At 41.9% G+C, this 20,424-nt stretch overlaps 1 pseudogene; it reads right to left on the bottom strand.

Moving 5' to 3' along the window:
• LOC120941314 overlaps positions 1-20,424 on the bottom strand; it is a 258,756-nt pseudogene that overhangs the window by 176,273 nt on the left and 62,059 nt on the right.

The raw sequence follows: 20,424 nt of genomic DNA, 5'->3' as shown, positions 1-20,424 counted from the left end.
TTCAATATTGAGTTGGTCCACCCGCTGCAGCTATAACAGCTTCAACTCTTCTGGAAAGTCTGTCCACAAGGCTTAGGATTGTGTCTATGAGAATGTTTGACCATTCTCCCAGAAGTGCATTTGTGAGGTTAGGCACTGATGTTCTTTCACTGGAACTAAGGGGCTAAGCCCAACCCCTGAAAAACAAACCCAAACCATAATCCCCCTCCACCAAATGATTTGGCAATATAGTGTAGTGGATGAGTGAGTTTGGGGTGGAGGAACTTGACTGGCCTGCACAGAGTCCCGACCCCCCCCCCCCCCCACCTGATAGAACACCTTTGGGATGAATTAGAGTGGAGACTGTGAGCCAGGCTTTCTCATCCAACATCAGAGCCTGATCTGACAAATGCGTTTCTGGAGGAGAAGGCAAACATTCCCATAGACACACTCCTAAACCTTGTGCACAGCCTTCCTGGAAGAGTTGAAGCTGTTAAAGCTGCAAAGGGTGGACCAACTCAGTATTGTACCCTAATGACTAATGCCGCGTACACACCATCACTTTATGTGATGAAAAAAAATGACGTTTTTAAAAACGTCACTTTAATTGACTGTGTGTGGGGGAAAACGTCGTTTTATGTCTTGTAAAAAACGACCAAAAAAAATTGAAGCATGCTTCAATTTTATGTGTCGTTTTTCAAAAGTGCACTTTTTACTTCACAGAAATTGACCGTGTGTAGCAAAAAACGTCGTTTTCTAAGACGTTTTTTCATCCACGCATGCCCAGAAGCTACTTATGAAGCAAGCTTCAATGGTAAAACGTGGTGGAACGTAACCTCACTTTGCAAGATCATTGTGAGAAAACGATGGTGTGTAGGCAACTTCGTCTTTGAAAATTGAAGTTTCAAAAACGTCATTTTTTACTTCACAGAAAGTGTCGTTTTTTTTCATCACATAAAGTGATGGTGTGTACGCGGCATAAGGCCCCATACACACGATAGAATCCATCCGCTGAAAAATCCCAGCAAATGGGTTTCAGCGGATAGATCCTATGGTGTGTACACTCCAGCGGATCTGTTTCCGCGGAGAAATCTCCTCTGGGATGGATTTCAGCAGATGGATATTTGCTGACATGCCAAACAAATCCATCTGCTGGAATCCATCCCAACGGATGGATCCGCTGGTCTGTATAGACTCACCGGATCCATCCGTCCGAAGGGATCCCCCGCATGCGTCATAATGATTCGACGCATGCGTGGAATTCCTTATATGACAGCGTTGCGCACGTCGGCGCGTCATAATCGCGGCGACGGCGCGACACGTCATCGCCAGAGGATTTTGGCGCGGATTTCAATGCGATGGTGTGTACACTCCATCGCATAGAAATCCGCGGAAATCCTCGAGAGGATTTATCCGTGGAAACGGTCCGCTGGACCGTATTCGCGGATAAATCCTCCCGTGTGTATGGGGCCTTAGACTGAAGAAAAATTTGCATTTTTAAATTTTTTTGGGGCCAATTTGTTGTTGGGCAGATTACAAAACACACATTGCCGCAAAAACACATTACATGCTTTTCTGCAGCTTCTCCATTGAAGTATATTGAACCAAAAAAAACAAAATAGCACCGTTTTGAGTTAAAAAGTCCTTGCCCTTTCCAAATACGCAGCAGCTGAAAAAAGGTCATGGATGTGAACGTATCCCATAGGAAAACATGTAAATGAACTGTAGTGTGTTTCTGCAAAAAGCACCAAAAAACTGAGGTGTGAACCCGGCCTGAGATGTTTAGTAACATAATGGGGTTGAAAAAACAAAAAGAAGTACAAAAAGAGAAAATAATCGCTACTGTAAGGGGTTCATTTTTTTACTGCGGGACAGTGAAAATATTTACAGTAGCGATTTGCTTTTTTGTACTATAAAGGGCAAATTTTAGTTTTTTTAACCCTATTATGTTACTGACCGATTAATCGATTATGAAAATTGTAATCGATTAATTTCATAGTCGATTAGTTGTCGATTAATCGATTAGTTGTTTCGGCCCTAGTTTACTGCATTCGATAATTTATGCAAATGAGTAACATTATATCCTATCGCATGTGGTAAACTTAGTGGATTGACCCCAATGCTGCTTACCTATAGGTTCGAGCAAAAAAAAGCTGTTGCGTTTTGCTTGTTTCTTGAGTGGAGAATAAAGAATTTTACTTTTATAAAGGGCTGGCTGGTGATCCGGAGCTCCCCATAATAAAATATATTCAACCTACCTCTGCAGCTGATGCATTTACGGAAAGAGCTTTGGAGTAAACACCGTCCCACACCAACGTGAAGGTTTCCATGTCTGGGACACCTTTTGTTTGCTCTTCAATATCCACAGTCATATTGCCTCCATACAAAATCTCATATGATAGTAATGGGAACTCTCCTGTGGATTGTAACAGCACAAAGAAAACATTTAACAAAGTAGGCTTAAGGCTGAATTCCAGGTATGGCTTTATAGCGTAGTTACATTAGTTGAGCTTGGACAATTGTAAGTATGAATATGCCATACCTGTTACTACAGTGATTGCTGTTATTGTCCAAGAATCCTTCTGCTGTTCTCTGATTGGGTGAGATGTAGATGAAGTCACTGCCTCAACTTTCCACCTCATCAAATCAGAGAATATCTTGCAATAATTGATAAAAATTTAAGGCATTCTGTGAATGGCCCCAGTGCTGAGCAAGTGATCTCCTGTGTTCACTATGCAGCAGGCAGGGCCGATCCTAGGCAGGGTGCGCAGGGTGCTTTGCACCCAGGCGGCTGCAGAGGTGGGGGCGCCGATGTGTATACACACACGAAAGTGCCTCAAAGAAGCTACTTGCAGGAAATTATTGGACGTCCTGCAAGCGCACCACTCCAGTGTGAAAAGCACCCAGGCTCTCACACTGGGATTGCAGATGAGGCTTTTTTAAGGCGCTATTTTTAACACTAAAGTGCCTGAAAAAAAACTCCAGTGTAAAAGGGGTCTAATGGACCATCTTCTGTACTATTGTCTGCAGTCCCTGTCCATCTCCTTTACTATGTCTGCAGTCTCTGACCATCTCCTGTACTATGTCTGCAGTCTCTGACCATCTCCTGTACTATGTCTGCAGTCTCTAATCATCTCCTATATCATGTCTGCAGTCTCTGACCATCTCCTATATCATGTCTGCAGTGTCTGATCATCTCCTGCACCATGTCTGTAGTCTCCTGTACTATGTCTGCAGTCTCTGACTGTCTCTTGTTCTATGTCTACAGTCTCTGACTATTTCCTGTACTATGTCCGCAGTCTCTGATCATCTCCTGTACCATGTCTGCAGTCTCTGACCATCTCCTGTACTATGTCTGTAGTCTCTGATCATCTCCTGTACCATGTCTGCAGTCTCTGGCTGTCTCCTGTACTATGTCTGCAGTCTATGATCATCTCTTGTACCATGTATGCAGTCTCTGGCTGTCTCCTGTACTATGTCTGCAGTCTCTGATCATCTCCTGTACCATGTCTGCAGTCTCTGACCATCTCCTGTACTATGTATGTAGTCTCTGATCATCTCCTGTACCATGTCTGCAGTCTCTGGCTGTCTCCTGTACTATGTCTGCAGTCTCTGATCATCATCTTCTGTATCATAAAAACTCAACAAAGGAAATATACAGAGAATGCATGATCGTGCATGATCTTCCACACTGATATGAGGAGCAGACTGCCTTTGGATGGAGAATTACCTATCTAAGGGTCTCATTTGGACGGGATACACATAGCCTTGGGAACTGCTGGGAGTGGAGCAACACACAGCCTCTGGATTTCTCATTGCCTCGGATAAGGGGTGTTTTCAGGCTCTCTTGACCTTATCTAACAGGGGGTCCAACTATTCTGGTAAGGTCACTCACTCACTTATCTTCCTGGTGTGATCGTGAGGAACAACTACTTTCAATCAACTTTCAATCAACTTGGTGGTGGTTTTTCCCTTTCACTTTATTTCAGCTTTTTTGGTGTCACCATTGTGAATTGGACACTTATTTTTGATACATTTTTGGACATATTTTTTATAAATTTTATTTATTATTCTTGATTTTGTGTGGTTTATTGCCTTCATCCCCTGATAGGGATATTGGCTTAAATTTAATTTATTTATATCTATTTTGCACAGTTTTCATGTTGTGTAGATTATCTAGCGCAACCTAATTTCTCAGTTTTTCCATCTTCTGTATCATGTCTAGAGTCTCTGACCGTCTCCTGTATCATGTCTGCAGTCTCTGACCTTCTCCTGTATCATGCCTGTAGTATGTCTGGAGGTCTTTCTAACAGACTCTCTAACAGAAGCTCTCTCTGTGTCCATCAGAGAGGCCCCCCTCCAGGTCCCAAAAAAGTACTCTCTTCCTGTATTTTGTTTATTGTTAAGAGATCATGTAAGGATCCCAGGTTAATGAAGACTTCGTGGGGGAGCATTTCTCAGGTTGAGTCGTTGCCATAGAAACATTTGTAAAGGTGAGGAGTTAGTAAAATGACCACACCCATGTGGGGGCACCAGAAATATTTTTGCACCCAGGCGCCTGTGACCATAGGATCGGCCCTGGCAGCAGGGTAGCCTCTCGGTATGGAACCCAGAAGCAATCACTGTAGTGGCAAAGACTACCACAGTGATTCTGCTCTTCCATGGGGCTCCCACAGGTATGACATATGTATACCTACATTGGTCCAATGTAACTATGCTATAATATCCATACTTGAAATTCAGATTTATTATATACTGATAAAGTATACAAACAAGAAACACCACATAATATTGATACATAAACAAGACATTAACAGGATCTGACTATTTGATTATTCATTGCTACTTCCAACTATTTCTGTAGGCCTGACCTTCAAGCCCCATTCACACCTGTCATAGCGGGAATGCACGTGTGACCCAAACCGTGAACCCTATTAACCACTTCCCTACCTTAGGACGTCATATGACGTCCAGGACTTTAGGGAGGGATATCTGAATGATGCCTGCAGCTACAGGCAGCATTCAGATATCCTACTTTTCAGGCGGCGATTCTGTGCACCAAAAGAACGATCATAGCGGAGGTTCCGGCGGTGCTTCTCCTGGGCTCTCCCGTGCCATCGGAGGCCTGGAGAATGAATTGAATGAGGAGGATAGAGATTTCCAGGGACCAGATGGTCACTGGTCATCTCTATGACCGTTGGAGGCCCGGGCGCTACATTATGACATCACGCCCGATTACCCGGGAGTAAACAAAGCCACAATCGAGGCTGAAAGCATGAGATCAGTGAAGTTTTTTCCCGATCTCATGCTTTCCAGCCTGGAGGAGAGATGTGTGGTCTTATTGACCCCGCATCTCTCCATAAAGAGGACCTGTCACACACTATTTCCATTACAAGGGATGTTTACATTCCTTGTAATAGGAATAAAAGTGATTTAAAAAATGTAAAAAAAAAAGTGTAAAAAAAAACAATTAAGTAAAAAAAATAAACACAATTAAAACACCCCTGTCCCCAGAAGCGAACGCGCACGTAAGTAAACGTCCTTCGAACCACACATTTGAAATATTGCCGCGTGCGTTAGAGCCAGAGCAATAATTCTAGCACGAGACCTCCTCTGTAACTCTAAGGCCCCATACACATGGGAGGATTTATCCGCGGATACGGTCCAGCGGACCGTTTCCGCGGATAAATCCTCTCGAGGATTTCAGCAGATTTTAATGCGATGGAGTGTACTCACCATCGCATTGAAATCCGCGCCGAAATCCTCTGGCGATGACGTGTCGCGCCGTCGCCGCGATTATTATAATCGCAGCGACGTGCGCGACGCTGTCATATAAGGAATTCCACGCATGCGTCGAATCATTACGACGCATGCGGGGGATCCCTTCGGACGGATGGATCCGGTGAGTCTATACAGACCAGCGGATCCATCCGTTGGGATGGATTCCAGCAGATGGATTTGTTTGGCATGTCAGCAAATATTCGATCTGCTGGAATCCATCCCAGAGGAGAAATATCCGCGGAAACAGATCCGCTGGAGTGTACACACCATAGGATCTATCCACTGAAATCCATTCGCTGGGATTTTTCAGCGGATGGATTCTATCGTGTGTACGGGGCCTAAGAGTTACCTAAGTAACCTGTAAAAAAAATTAAATCGTTCCCTATGGAGATTTTTAAGTACCCAAGTTTGGCACCATTAAAAGTTAGGTATCTATTTACTCTGCGTAACATTATCTTTTACATTATACAAACAAGTTGGGCTAACTTTACTGTTTTGTTATTTTTTTATTTTATTTTTCCAAAAAAAAGGAGGGTTTGAAAAATTATTGCGCAAATACCATGCAAAATAAAATAAAAAGTTGCAATGACCGCCACTTTATTCCCTAGAGTGTCTGCTAAATATATATATATATATATATATATATATATATATATATATATATACATATATAATGTTTGGGGGTTCTGAATAATTTTATAGCAAAATAATTATGATTTTTACATGAAGTGCCAAAATAGGCCTGGTGTGGAAGTGGTTAAAGTCTTTGGGACCTGAAATTTAAAAATCTAAAGTCCCCATTTTGATGGTTTAAATGAATGTTATTGGCCATAAAAAGGGGGGCCTGGGTACTGCCCTGGGGGACATGTATCAATGCAAAAAAAAACTAAAAATATTGTTTTTAAAGGAGCAGTGATTTTAATGGTGCCTAAAGTGAAACAATAAAAAAATGTTATTCCTTCCCCCCTCCCTATGCCTGGGGGGGTCCCCTTAGTCTGCCTGTAAAGTGGCACGTGTGTACCGTGTATGAAACCTGCTTCAGCAAAACTGACATATCTAAATAAATAAAACATACATTTAAATTGATTTTCAGGGCTGCAAGCCATTGCCAACAATACAAAAAAGAAAAAAGAAAAACGGCATTGGGGTCCCGCCAATCCATACCAGACCCTCCCTGAAGGAATTTTTGGAATCTGCAGCTGGCTAGAGGCCCAGTAGATGGGAGGTTTCAGCCTGGTTATTGAGAACCATTCTACTATAGAACCCACAAATAACAGAAGAGAAAAAAAATTGGAAAAATGCTTGAAAATAAGTGTGGTCTTATAACAGGAACATAACTTCCCTACTTGAGCCCTGGTTCACACTGGGTACGATTTGGAATGATTTGAGATGCGATTTGACATGTCAAATCGCATCTCAAATCGGCGGCAATTGTCGGCAATGGCACTGTCCTAATCAGTGCGACGCCGCATGTGCGATTTCAAAAAGTAGTTCCTGTACTACTTTTTGCGATTTCGGGCCGCGATTTACATTAAATTGCGGCCGAAATCGCGGCAAAATCGCAGCCGCAAAATCGCGGTAAAATCGTGCATTTTGCCGCGATTTTGAATTCGCAGCAAAAAGAAAGAAAAAGATAAAGAAACAGAATAAAAAGATCACAGAAAAAGATTCTGACCTATAGAAAAGAAGGACAGTTTAGATGTAAGCAAATTAGTTAAGAGAAATCTATTATATCAGGTCACAAAAAGAAAAATGCAGTTATATATTACAGGTATAATTATATAAAGGGTTTAATCTCATGATGTGTCCAATATTATCACACCTCTTGTAGAATTGAAGGTCACTGTATACACATTTTGGGTGTCAGTCGTTTCCATAACCACACTGACTGTATCTGGCTGTATAGACAACAGTTTATTTAATGCCGACTGAACATCGTCTTCACTTGCATCAGCTGACAACAGACCTAGAAAAAGAAATTATATATTATTATAACAATTTAGTAAAACCATAAAACTTCAGTTTCTTGTACTTCCGATTCAGTTCAGTGACATCATTCTACTAGTGGGCTTCTATTAAGTGAACCCACCAATGGTCAAACATTCATAAACATTCAGTAACTAATCTGGAAAATTGAAACTCTAAAGCCCTGTACACACGATCGGTTTGTCTGATGAAAACAGACCGATGGACCGTTTTCATCGGACAAACCGATTGTGTGTGGGCCCCATCGGTTTGTTTTTCATTGGTGAAAAAAAATTAGAACATGTTTTAAAATTTTCCTATGGATAAAAAACTGATAGAAAAAAACATTCGCCTGTGTGGAAGTCCATAGGTCAAAAATCTACGCATGCTCAGAATCAAGTCAACGAATGCTCGGAAGCATTGAACTTCAATTTTCCCAGCACGTCGTAGTGTTTTACGTCACCGCGTTGGACACGGTCGGATTTTTGACCGATGGTGTGTAGGCAAGACTGATGAAAGTCAGCTTCATCGGATATCCAACGAAAAAATCCATCGGATTAGATTTCATCAGATATCCGATCGTGTGTACACGGCTTTAGTAAAGCTGAATATTGCCTAAATACAAGAGGAATTTAGATCCTTACTTAGATACTTGTGTTTTAATATTTGGAGGGGTCAGTGGTATTGCACACAAAACAGGTTAACGATGCTTCACGGCAGCAGCATAACAGTCCATATCAGTGTAAAACAACTTAGATAAAAGCCACGAGTGTGTTTAAATGTGTAGAGCAGGTAATGGGCTTTCATGTGGAAGTATTGGTATCTTGTGCTCTGCTGTCCTACCTGCAGGCCTGAAAATGGCATGGCGGGTATCGTTGGGTGGATTGGAGGGATACCAGAGAACGTCTGTTCAATCTGTGCTCCATTAGCTTTAGTGGAAGCCCGGGAAGACATCAGGGGTTTAATTGCCCCCTGATATCTCAGTAAAGAGAAACTGTCAGAGCAAAATGCTATTACATATGGGACTATTGGAATCTATGTGATAGCAATAAAGTTAATTGTACAATTAACCACTTTGGCTCTCACAGATGTTTACTCCCTATGGGCCAGAGCATATTTTCACATTTCTGCTATGAGTCTGTTCATGAGTCTACAACTTTGTAATTACTTATGATAAAAAAATTGAAACATGTATTGTTTTTTGGGGGACCCTAATTTTCTCTAAGAATTGATTTAATTTACTTACATTTTAAAGGGGAAAAAGAGTAAAAATCTGCTGCTTGCTCTACTTACTACAACATTAAAATTACATTTTAGGTACAAAGCATGTTAAAGTTATTTAACTACTTCATTACCCACGTATTGTAATATGACGTCCGCAGGAGGGATCTCCTCTCCTGGGCGGGAGTCATATGATGTCCTGGGCTTCCCGGCTGTCTAGTGGGTGCACGCGCGCTCGCCCCATCGCTCAGGACCCAGTGCGCGTGCCCGGCGGCCGCGATGTCCGCCGGGCATCGGTGATTGCCCGCGAACACAGCAGAGATGTGGATCTGTGTGTGTAAACACACAGATCCACGTCCTGTTAGAAGAGAGGAGACCGATGGTGTGTTCCCAGTAGGGATGAGCCGAACACCCCCCCGTTCGGTTCGCACCAGAACCTTTGAATGGATCGAACGTTCGCGCAAACATATACAAGTTATTGTTGTAAAACGTCTTTGAGAACCCGGGTCTTGCCCCAGGGAACATGTATCAATGGAAAAAAAAGTTTTAAAAACGGTAGTTTTTTTTCAGGACTCCTGAAAAAAACGACTATTTTTAAAACTTTTTTTCCGATATGTCCGTCGCAATGTCGCAGTCACAATAAAAATTGCAGATCGCCGCCATTACTAGTAAAAAAAAAAAAAAATCCATAAATCTGTTCCCTATTTTGCAGATGCTATAACTTTTGCGCAAACTAATCAGTATACGCTCATTTTGTAGAATTCTCACAAGGTAAAAGAGATATGCACTTTACATACTATTTGAGTGTTTTTGTTTTTTGGGTTATTTGAAATTCCATATTGGAACCACTCAAGTGGAGGAGTCTCAAGAGAGATACAGCAACAAATTTATAGCACAGTGACTTATAAAAGACCTGTTTAAAGAATTTCAGGGTAAGGGTATATAAGTAAGAAGTATTTGAAGAAGTTTGGATTTGGTGATATATATTCACGGAAATATATTTTTGAATGCGAGCACATATAATATCACTTTTAAATATGATTTATTATTAATTATTAATATTGATCATGCTATACTATATTGTGTCTATTTTCCTATTTTTTGGAGAACATCATCAGTGGGAAGGCAGATAAGTGTGTGATCAGCCTGCACATTAAACTTTTTTTGTCAGTTTAAGATCCAAGAGAATACGACATATTAATGATTGTGACACATGTGCTTTATTTGATATACTTTTTGGACTGTTTTGGGGATTAATGCCTCTGTTAAGTGCTGGGTTTTGTGTTAAATTTAATTATTTCTCTGCAAGGGAGAGTTTATCCAGCTGCTGGGAAATTAATATGTATTGGCTACTTCTAATGAGCTGATAATTTACTTTACTACCTACAGTAGGATGAAAACCACAGTTGCACTACACATGTTATACAGTATTCTGCTGTGAATGTCGGAGTGAGCGCAATAATTCAACAACCATCATTCACAAAATTCTCTAAATTAATAACCTATAAAGGCTTTTAAACCAACACCCATGGACAATTTTTGCTAGAAAATCCAAGTCATGACATTTGTACCTGTTTCTTCTGCTCCCAAGATGAGTTTGTAATACATGTCTGAACATGAATCAGTACAATCTTTGGTCACTGTAATTGTCTGAACTTCTTCTACTGCTTGTTGGGTTGTGTTCCAATTTAATAATGTAATAACCTGAGGGAATAAAAGTACCAAACACAACAAGAAGGTCAGTACAAGGCTTACATCAAAGACAGTATGGTCTTGTGTAATGTGTGCATAAACTGTAGGTAAATTCCCACCGCTATCCTAAAAAGACTTAAAAGGGGGTCACCTGATTATATGGGCATCTGCAGGAAAGTTTCTGTGAACCACACCACCTTTTATTTAAAGTGTATGTAAACCCTAACAATGAACTTCTCTTCTTTGCTCCCTTTTAGGCCTCTTCCACACAGACGCACTCCGTCGCTACGGAGTCCGCCCGCTCCTGCTGGCTCAGCAGGAGATCTCTCCACTGATCTCTGCTGAGCCGGCGCATGACAAGTCCCTATCTGCTCACTGAGCGGGGAGGGGCTTGTGCAGCGCCGCTGTCTCCTATGGGGAGATCTGATGAAAACGGACAGCATGTCCGTTTTCATCAAATCTCACCCGATCCGATCCGCCATAGACAGATGGGGACGTATCGCCATCCGTCCGATTATGGCAGATCGGGTTGGATGTCAGCGGACATGTCTCCGCTGACATCCGACTCTCTATAGGACTGCATGGAGCGGCCGTTCAGGTTTTAGCTATTAACTTTTTAGCTATCTGTAAGGAGGGATTCTCCCCAATGACCACAAATGTAATGAACATTCTCCCCAATGACCATCATACTAATGTACTTTGAGATGTAGACTTTGGCCCGGATTCACAAAGCACTTACGCCGACGTATTTACGTAAGTGTAAATATGCGCCGTCGTATCTGTGCGCCGTGCCCACAAAACTAGATACGCCTGAAAATAGGCTTCCTACAACCGACGTAACTTTCCTACGCCGGCGTATCGTAGGCGCATATTTACGCTGGGCGCATTCCCCGCTCCCATTGATTTTCTATGCACATATGCAAATGAGGGAGATACGCCGATTCACGAACGTAGTTGGGCCCGGCGCATAATATACGCGGTTTGCGTAAGTCGTACTTCCGACGTAAAGTTAAGCCCCATATATGAGGCGCAAGTCATGCTAAGGTATGGACCAGGGAACACAGCCGTCGTATTTTAAGTCGTTTAGGTAGTACATGAATAGGGCTGGGCATAGGTTACGTTCACGTCGTAGGCAGTGATCCGACGTGATTCTGAGCATGCGCACAGGGATACGTCCACGGGACGGCGCATGCGCCGTTCGTTTAAGGACTTGTCTGGCGCTCGACCCATCATTTGCATGGGGTCACGCCTCATTAGCATGGCTCACGCCCACTTCCATCTACCAGGGCTTACGCCGAGGGAACCCAGCGCAGTTTGGGAGGCAAGTGCTTTGAGAATTCGGTGCTTGCCTCTCTGCGCTGCGCCGGCGTAGCGTAAAAGAGATACACTACGCCGGCATAAATATGCGCCGATGTATGAGAATCCGGGCCATAGTAACTATTAACAAAAAAGAAATTGATTTTAAGGGCTCCTCCACGTTAATAAGGTTGTGAATGGCTGCTTCATGGAAACCTGCCATGACTTAAATACAAATACGTGTTTAAGTAATTTCTCCTTCTGAAAATGCTGGTTGTAAAAAAACATTTTTAAAACACTGAAATTACATTTCAGAATAATTACCTGCTGCTCCAGAACTGTATCAGCTTGAGCATATATGTTCTGGATTTCTTGCACTGCATCAGGAGTTTGTTGGTTGGTGTATGAGCTTTTGTATTGGTACAGACCCACATCAATGTTTGCAGACCCGTAGTAATTCTGGATGTAGGCTTCAATGTAACAACTAAAAATGTTTTTAAAACACAGAGTTAGATAGTCTGAGTCTATAAAGGTGTAACATCTGAGTCTCTGCTATTTTCTATTTGTTCTGTGTGCAGGGGGGGATATTCATATGTTCATAAAAATATTCTTTGTACATTCAATGACTGGACAAGAGTTCTTTGGCCTCGTACACACGGACGGACAGTCCGCTGAAAACGGTCCGCCGGACCGTTTTCAGCGGACATGTCCGCCCGGAGATTTCTGTCTGATGGTTGTACACACCATCAGACAGAAATCCGCGCGTAAATAATACGCGGGGACGTGGGCGCGCCGTCGCCGCGACGATGACGCGGCGACGTGGGCGGCCCTGGAAGTTTAAAGCTTCCACGCATTCGTCTAATCAGTACGACGCATTCGAGGGATGGCGGTCGGTCGGACGTGTTCGGTGAGTCTGTACAGACGACCGAACACGTCCGACGGACAGGTTTCCAGCGGACAGGTTTCTTAGCATGCTAAGAAATTTTTGTCCGCTGGAAACTGTCCGATCCGCCGGACAATTGTCCGGTCGGGCCTACACACGACCGAACATGTCTGCTGAAACTTGTCCGTCGGACCAGTTTCAGCGGACAGATCTGGTCGTGTGTACGGGGCCCTAGAAGGTAATTCAAACCTCTCTTTGCTTTTGACATTCAGTTTTGGAATGAATGTAATTTCCCAAACAAAAACCACATATACTGTTCGAAGTTTGTTTGAGAAACATTTTCCAACCTGCTCATTTGAATTTTGTCACTGTGCTTGAAAAGAAATGTTGATTTGACCCCACTAATGAATATTAAAATGAAGAAATGATTTTAAAATTAGATATTTTGAAGGGATATCTACTAGTATATGACCAATGACTGACAATACAATGATGAAAAAAATCTAACAGATTTCACCATAAACATCCCCCTGCTATACAGCATGGAAGGATGAGCCCCCTGCTGGTCTATCTGACTGGATGCTCAGAATGCAGACTGCTTGGTTTCCAAGCCTTCATGCCTGGGCACATACTGCCCTAAATGTTTGTACTGCTCCATGAGCCATCCAGCCCTGTCCAGCTGCAACAGATTTTAGCCTCTCATAGAGTATTACAGGCTATTGGTAGCTGTTACCTGTTTAAATGTGGTTTACTTGCTTAAAAATTACTACAAGTTCTCCCTGCTTTGGATATTTTATGCTTAATTACATTGGTCCAGCTTGGTACCATACCTGTCCGTTGCCCCACAAAGCTAGAAATCAATGAAGTAGACACCAGTTGACCCCAGATGACAACTTGTGAGTCGAAACTAGTCGGGTGGACCTACTTACATCGCTCAAGTACCTCCTACATGATATGCTCATTCATGACCATCTAAATGTGAGTGTTCATTTTATTTATTAAATATGACTTTTTTTTAAACGTTATCACGCTATGCAAGATTTTTTATTATAATACGCATGTTACGTGGATACCGAGCCTCTGCCTCTACATGAATCCATGCTATACCATTGATGTTCTGGCTCATTGATGTGGAGTGACCGTTTTGGATCCAGGACCAGCTGTATTCATTGGGTCTTCTAACCGTTAAGCCTTTTCGACTTGAGTGGCATATGCTCCTTCAAGTCAGCGACATCTGGTAAGCCTCCTCTTACTATTGGTATCGGTGTTTTTAAGTACTCCTTCCATTCAGAGGGTCACACTTATAGTTGGATTTTCCTGTTCAGCTTTTGTGGATCACCTGTTTATTTTTGGACTTTCTCCAGACATTTAAAAAATGTTATGGGCACTCAATCTTCTTGACTATTGTTTATTCACTATTGAGATGTTGATATTGTGACCAACATAATGGGGTCACTCCATCATTCACCATAAAGGGTTTCTTTCACCATTTACACATTTAGGTGTTTATTACACCTGTTACAAATAAAGCGTTACACTTTTTCATATACACTCCAGTGATCTCTACTTGCTTCCAAGACTCGTGCTAAGCTTCTGCATTCTGAACACAGGAGATTGACTACTTGGCACAGCGCCAATAAGAGAACTGGAATATTACACTACAGGAACTCTTCACATCCCATTATTCCATGGACAAAGTTGTGGTGACGAAACACGTGGGGACATGGCTGTCTGGCAACTGGAAGTGAAATTTTACACAGGAACGTGACGCTCCGGAAATGACGGAAGTTCCTGTCGTTTGAGATGCCGAGATTGTCAGCCTGTCTAATTGTATCTGAACATTGTAGCAACTGTTTGTCCTTTACATTGTTATTAAAGAATGTTGGCTTGTAAATAGGATTTTAATGGAGATTAAATAAATTGTGTTTTTAACAATACTGTACTTCCCTTTTTCTTTTTTCTTTCTCTAATGAGATGATTATTGCTGTTTACGAATAATCGGATGTGAAAAGTTCCTGTGATGGAGTGGAGAATTGAAAGAAAAAGCTTGGTATGTCAATCATGAAAATGAGAAACATTTAAATCTGGTGAGTGTCCTGCAGGGAGTTGGTGACACTGAGCACGAGGTGTGGGGAATTTACAAATACTGAGATAATTATCATCTGATATATTGTGAAAGTTGGAAAACAAATTCATGAGTAGTGTTGAGCAGAATACGCCATATTCGATTTCGCGATATATCTCGAATATATAGTCGAATATTCGAGATATATTCGCTAAATTCGAATATTCGTGATATTTTATCGAAATGAAATGATTGCGAATTTTCGCTATTGCGAATGCGAAAATAATTGCGAATTTTCGATAACTGCGGTAGGAGCACTCTGATTGGCTCAGAATATTCTTGATATTTTTTCGAAATTTCGCAAAATGCGAATGCGATATTTACTGCGCAATTTCGACAAATGCTGTAGGAGCACTCTGATTGGCTCAGAATATTCGTGATATTTTACAATACAAAATAATTGCGAATATTCGGCAAATGCGGAAGGAGCACTCTGATTGGCTCAGAATATTCTTGATATTTTACAATACAAAATAATTGCGAATATTCGGCAAATGCGGAAGGAGCACTCTGATTGGCTCAGAATATTCTTGATATTTTACAATACAAAATAATTGCGAATATTCGGCAAATGCGGAAGGAGCACTCTGATTGGCTCAGAATATTCTTGATATTTTACAATAGAAAATAAAAAGTGTTTTGCATTGGTGGTGATTCTTTACTCTATCCATCTGTCACAGCCGTTTGTCAATCAAACACCTTGAAGATTGAACACGTTCATGCTGCATGCTTTGGACTTTTTTTCACTTCACATATCAAAGACATTTTTATGAAAGATTATTTTTCTATTATTGGGACTATATTTCTTTATATATTTGTTTCGCTGTGTATTTCACAAGTTATTTGCGCTTGCTTATTTTATAGATTGCCCACATGTCTTGTCACTAGACATATTTTTTATTCTTGTAGAGCGACTTCATTTTCTGTCTTGTATTAATTTATGTTGTATAACATTTTTGAGTTGCTGCTGTATTCTCCCCTTTTTTTAAGGTATGCGCAATTTTTTCCTTCTTACAAAAAAATAATATCAAACATACAAATATTCATAACAGAAACATACACAAAGCCCCCCCCTTTTGCATCAGAGACAATCAGAGTTCTCCTACCACAGTTATCGAAAATTCGCAATCATTTTCGCATTCGCATTAGCGAAAATTCGCAATTTTTTTTTTTTTTATATTCGGCAACATAAAAGGATCGCCTCAGCTTAGCTACTCGGCCCAGGGTCTCTAATCATACCAGCAATGCTTTTAGACGTCGATAGGATGTGATCTGTTTTAAAAATAAAATTGAAAAAATGTGAATATTCGGAATTGCGAATATTCACCGCGAAATTCGAAATATATCGCGAATACTCGAATATGCCATATTCGAGCCGAATATTCGCAATACGAATATTCGTGAGCAACACTATTCATGAGTGGACACTGGGGGTGGGGATTGTAATTTCTGATTATTGTTTTATATATATATATTTATTTGAATAGGTTTTTTTTTATTCAATTTTTTTATGACAGTGCCAATGTACTTTATTTTATTGGAACAGGTACATTTGGGATGGTAAATTTATATTTAAAGTGTCAGCAGTCGGTGTAAAGAAAAATAAAATGTATTTATTTAATTTATTTACATAGATATTTGTGGCACAGCGGTAAAATTATGGAGCATTGGGAGGTGGTGCACAATATTTTTTTTGAGTATATATCTATATAAATTGTTATTAAAAAATACATACTGTATATACTCGAGTATAAGCCGACCCGAATATAAGCCGAGGCACCTAATTTTACCACAAAAAAATGGGAAAACGTATTGACTCGAGTATAAGCCTAGGGTGTCCATCTGCATGCCTCACTTTGCCTCACTGTGTCCATGTGCATGCCTCACTGTGCCCATGACTAGACTGATGTTTAACATGGGAGTCTATGGAAGGGGTGCCCGGTTTCAAAAAATCGGTGCTCCCCAGCCATAGGTCTCCCAGACAACAAACTTTGCACACTTGTAGAGGAGAAATTGGGCTACATGTGTGCCAGGGGACCTACGACCGGCCGGTACTGGGTCCCCAAAATCACCAGAGAAATTACCGTTTAACATGGGAGTCTATGGAAAGGGTGCCCGACTTTGAAAAATTGGTGCTCCCCGGCCGTAGGTCCCCCAGACAACAAACTTTGCACACTTGTAGAGGAAGAATCAGAGGAAGAGCCAGTACCGGGTCCCCAAAGTCCAGGAGATCAGGCGCAAAAAGGTGACTCGAGTATAAGCCGAGGGGGGCATTTTCAGCACAAAAAAATGTGCTGAAAAACTCGGCTTATACTCGAGTATATACGGTATACTGTTAATTCTGAACTAAATGTAATCATGCACCAATTGTTTGCATGCCCAGATCTAATGATCCACACACTTACGGTTTTCCCTTCTGGAGGAAGAAAGTCTTTGATTTCTGAGAGGTATACCAGCCGGAGTAATATGACCAGCTACCATAGACAACTTTCACCTGACAGAGGAAAAAAAATAATTTGTTAGAATCAAATACATTTATGGGTATCGTGTTTATATAACTGACATTATAAAAGGAGCACAATAAATGCTTAAGGAGTAGGACCTTAATCTGACCCCCTAGGGGCACAAGGCTCCTGACAGAGGCAAAGCTCAACTTGGTCCACCTAGCCAAAAGGCCTTGCAGATCCCGCACCTCGTGGTCAGCCAAAGCCGACCGCCTAGTACTAGTTGAGGGTGCTCACCTAAAGAGAGACCCCTTCTCTGTTCAAGAGAGGAAGGGACCTGATGACCACACATAATCCCTCTAGACTTCAGGGTAGGCCCGAGGACCGACACCCTCTATCTTTGCGAGAAAAGAAACACAGACAAAAGTGCAAAGTGACAAGACGAGAAGAGAAAAAATAAATTAAATAAATAGTGTCCATGCATGTGCACTGGCTAGGCCCTGAGACCTGGTATTAAACATTGCCCCGGACTTGGCAAAAAGGCCTAGCCAAAGAGTCACAGCGCAGAAAAAGCATTAGTGCCATGACCATGTGCTCACTTCTCACAGTGGATTTCCCACACCCAAGTGATAATGGGTGACTAACTCCCAGGGGCCTATGGCAAGACAAGGTAAACCTATTAAAATCAGGAGGCACTGAACCCCTCCAGTCTTCCCGGGGGAATTACTCTCATGCCCCACATCCCGTGGGCTCCCCGATTTCTGTTCCAGTTAGTACTAGCCTTCATAGCCCTTATCATACCAGCAGGGATACTATACAGCCAGCTATTCCTACCAAAACACTTTTTTTATTTTGAATAGAGTGGAGCTGGATTAAAACACCTGTCAGATTTGTTTAGCTGTCTAGGCCCCATTTGGGGAGATTCACCCTCTCTATTTGTCATGTTTACCATTATCATTGAAAGTGAAAGTAAATCACAACCAGAGATTCCCTCACTTTGGAGGGATTTCCTCTCACTTTCTGTTTGGCTAAGGAACAGGAAGTAAAGGTGAATCTGCCCAATGGGACACAAATGGCAAAAATAAACGCTACATGTGTTATAACAGTCCCTTACTCCAGTGTTTCTCAACTCCAGTCCTCGGGGCGCACCAACAGGTCATGTTTTCAGGATTTCCCTCAGATCAAACTGCTGTGGTAATTACTAAGGCAGTGAAACTGATAAAATCACCTGTGCACAATAATGGAAAGCCTGAAAACATGACCTGTTGGTGCGCCCCGAGGACTGGAGTTGAGAAACACTGCCTTACTCTATCCAAAATGGAAAAAAGTCTTGACTACTTCAAGTGCTGGGGGAAGTTAAAGTTTCACTACAACCACATCATAAAAATATATCAATAAATGGTGTATTACATGCTGCTCATACTCGCTCACTCACTCACAATGAGATTTGTTTTCTGTAGTCTGCAAAAAAACTGGTAGATCCTGCTCTTTACTATCTCTGCCTTCTGTCCATGCCTCCAATTCAGCTAGGGATTTTGCAGTTGTTGAGGCAACTGTGCACATGCTCAGTTTCCAGTGAGCTTCTATGCTGAGCATTTCCTCTCTATCACCTCTGAGCAGCCCATGTGACTACAGAGTCACACATGTGGGCGTATACAGTGGTAAATGACAGCCCACTACCTCCTCCTCCTCCTTGCCCACTAACCAGCTAAACACAATAGGGGTGGGATATTACATCTTGATTCACCTCTTCCAGTCACAGGCTGGAGGGGCATGACACACCTGTGACTGGCAGAAATCTGCCCACACCATGTTATTTCCACAAAATAATAAAGATTTTATTTCAAATATATATTGGTATGACAATTTAAAACAGTTTATTGATATTAGTATTTATTTATTTTTACTCTGTATTCCAAAAGCAGATTTTTTTTTTTTGAACATGTGACCAGCAGCAGAGGACTAGAAGTTCCCAATGCTTATATTTCCCTGCAGACAGGCTGAAAAAGATCTGCATCATGTGACAGCTATACATCAATTAATTAAAATAATTACAGTACCATCATCCACATACAGAAACAGAAGAGAGAATATAAATGAAATAGTGTTTGTTTAGTATCATTTTAAATAACATTTAAAGTGATTGTAAGGGCTCGCTTATAAAAAATAAAATAACAAACATGTTATACTGACCTCCTCTGTGCTCGGGTCCCTCTTTGCTGCTCCCAGCCCCACCCTCTTTTGAGTGCCCCCTCAGCCAGCAGCTTGCTACAGAGGGCACCCAAGCTGAGTCAGAGCTATGTGTATACATTCAGACACAGTGCCCTGACCTGGCCCCGCCCCCTCTCTCCTCTGATTGGCTGACTGACTTTGATTGACAGCCACGGGAGCCAATGGCGCTGCTTCTCTGTCTCAGCCATTCAGGAGGAGTGTACTGGATGGCTGAGGGGATCGTGGACATCGCTGGAGAGAGAAGGGGTTCAGTTAGGTAATTGGGGGTTGCTGGGGGCAGTGCTACACACAGAAGTTTTTTTTATCTTAATGCATAGAATGCATTAAGATAAAAAAACCTTCTGCCTTTACAACCCCTTTAAAGCGGAGGTCCACCTAAATTAAAAAAATATTAAAAGCCAGCAGCTAAAAATACTGCAGCTGCTGACTTTTAATAAATGGACACTTACCTGTCTATGGTGCCCGATGTCAGCAGCCGAAGCCGAGCAATCACTCGTCTCTCAGCTGGCTGCCCCCGCCGCCATCCTCGGTGAGGGAAACAGGAAGCGAAGCATTGCGGCTTCACTGCCGGTTCCCTACTGCGCATGTGCGAGTAGCATGGTGTGTCCTCAGTGGTCCCCGCTCTGTTCTGAGAACTGTGTGTTTCCCAGAACGCAGCGGGGAAATCTATGTAACTTGTTGTATTATATTATATAATGTGTATTAATGACTTATTTTTATGTCCTACACAGACCACACAATTCAAAAGAAAAGTTGCAAGGCCCTGACGAAGCACCTCTGTGCGAAACTTGTTGGCCACCTGCATA

Source organism: Rana temporaria, chromosome 5, assembly GCF_905171775.1.
Source record: "Rana temporaria chromosome 5, aRanTem1.1, whole genome shotgun sequence".
Classification (NCBI taxonomy): domain Eukaryota; kingdom Metazoa; phylum Chordata; class Amphibia; order Anura; family Ranidae; genus Rana; species Rana temporaria.
This window is presented reverse-complemented; position numbering and strand designations above follow the sequence as displayed.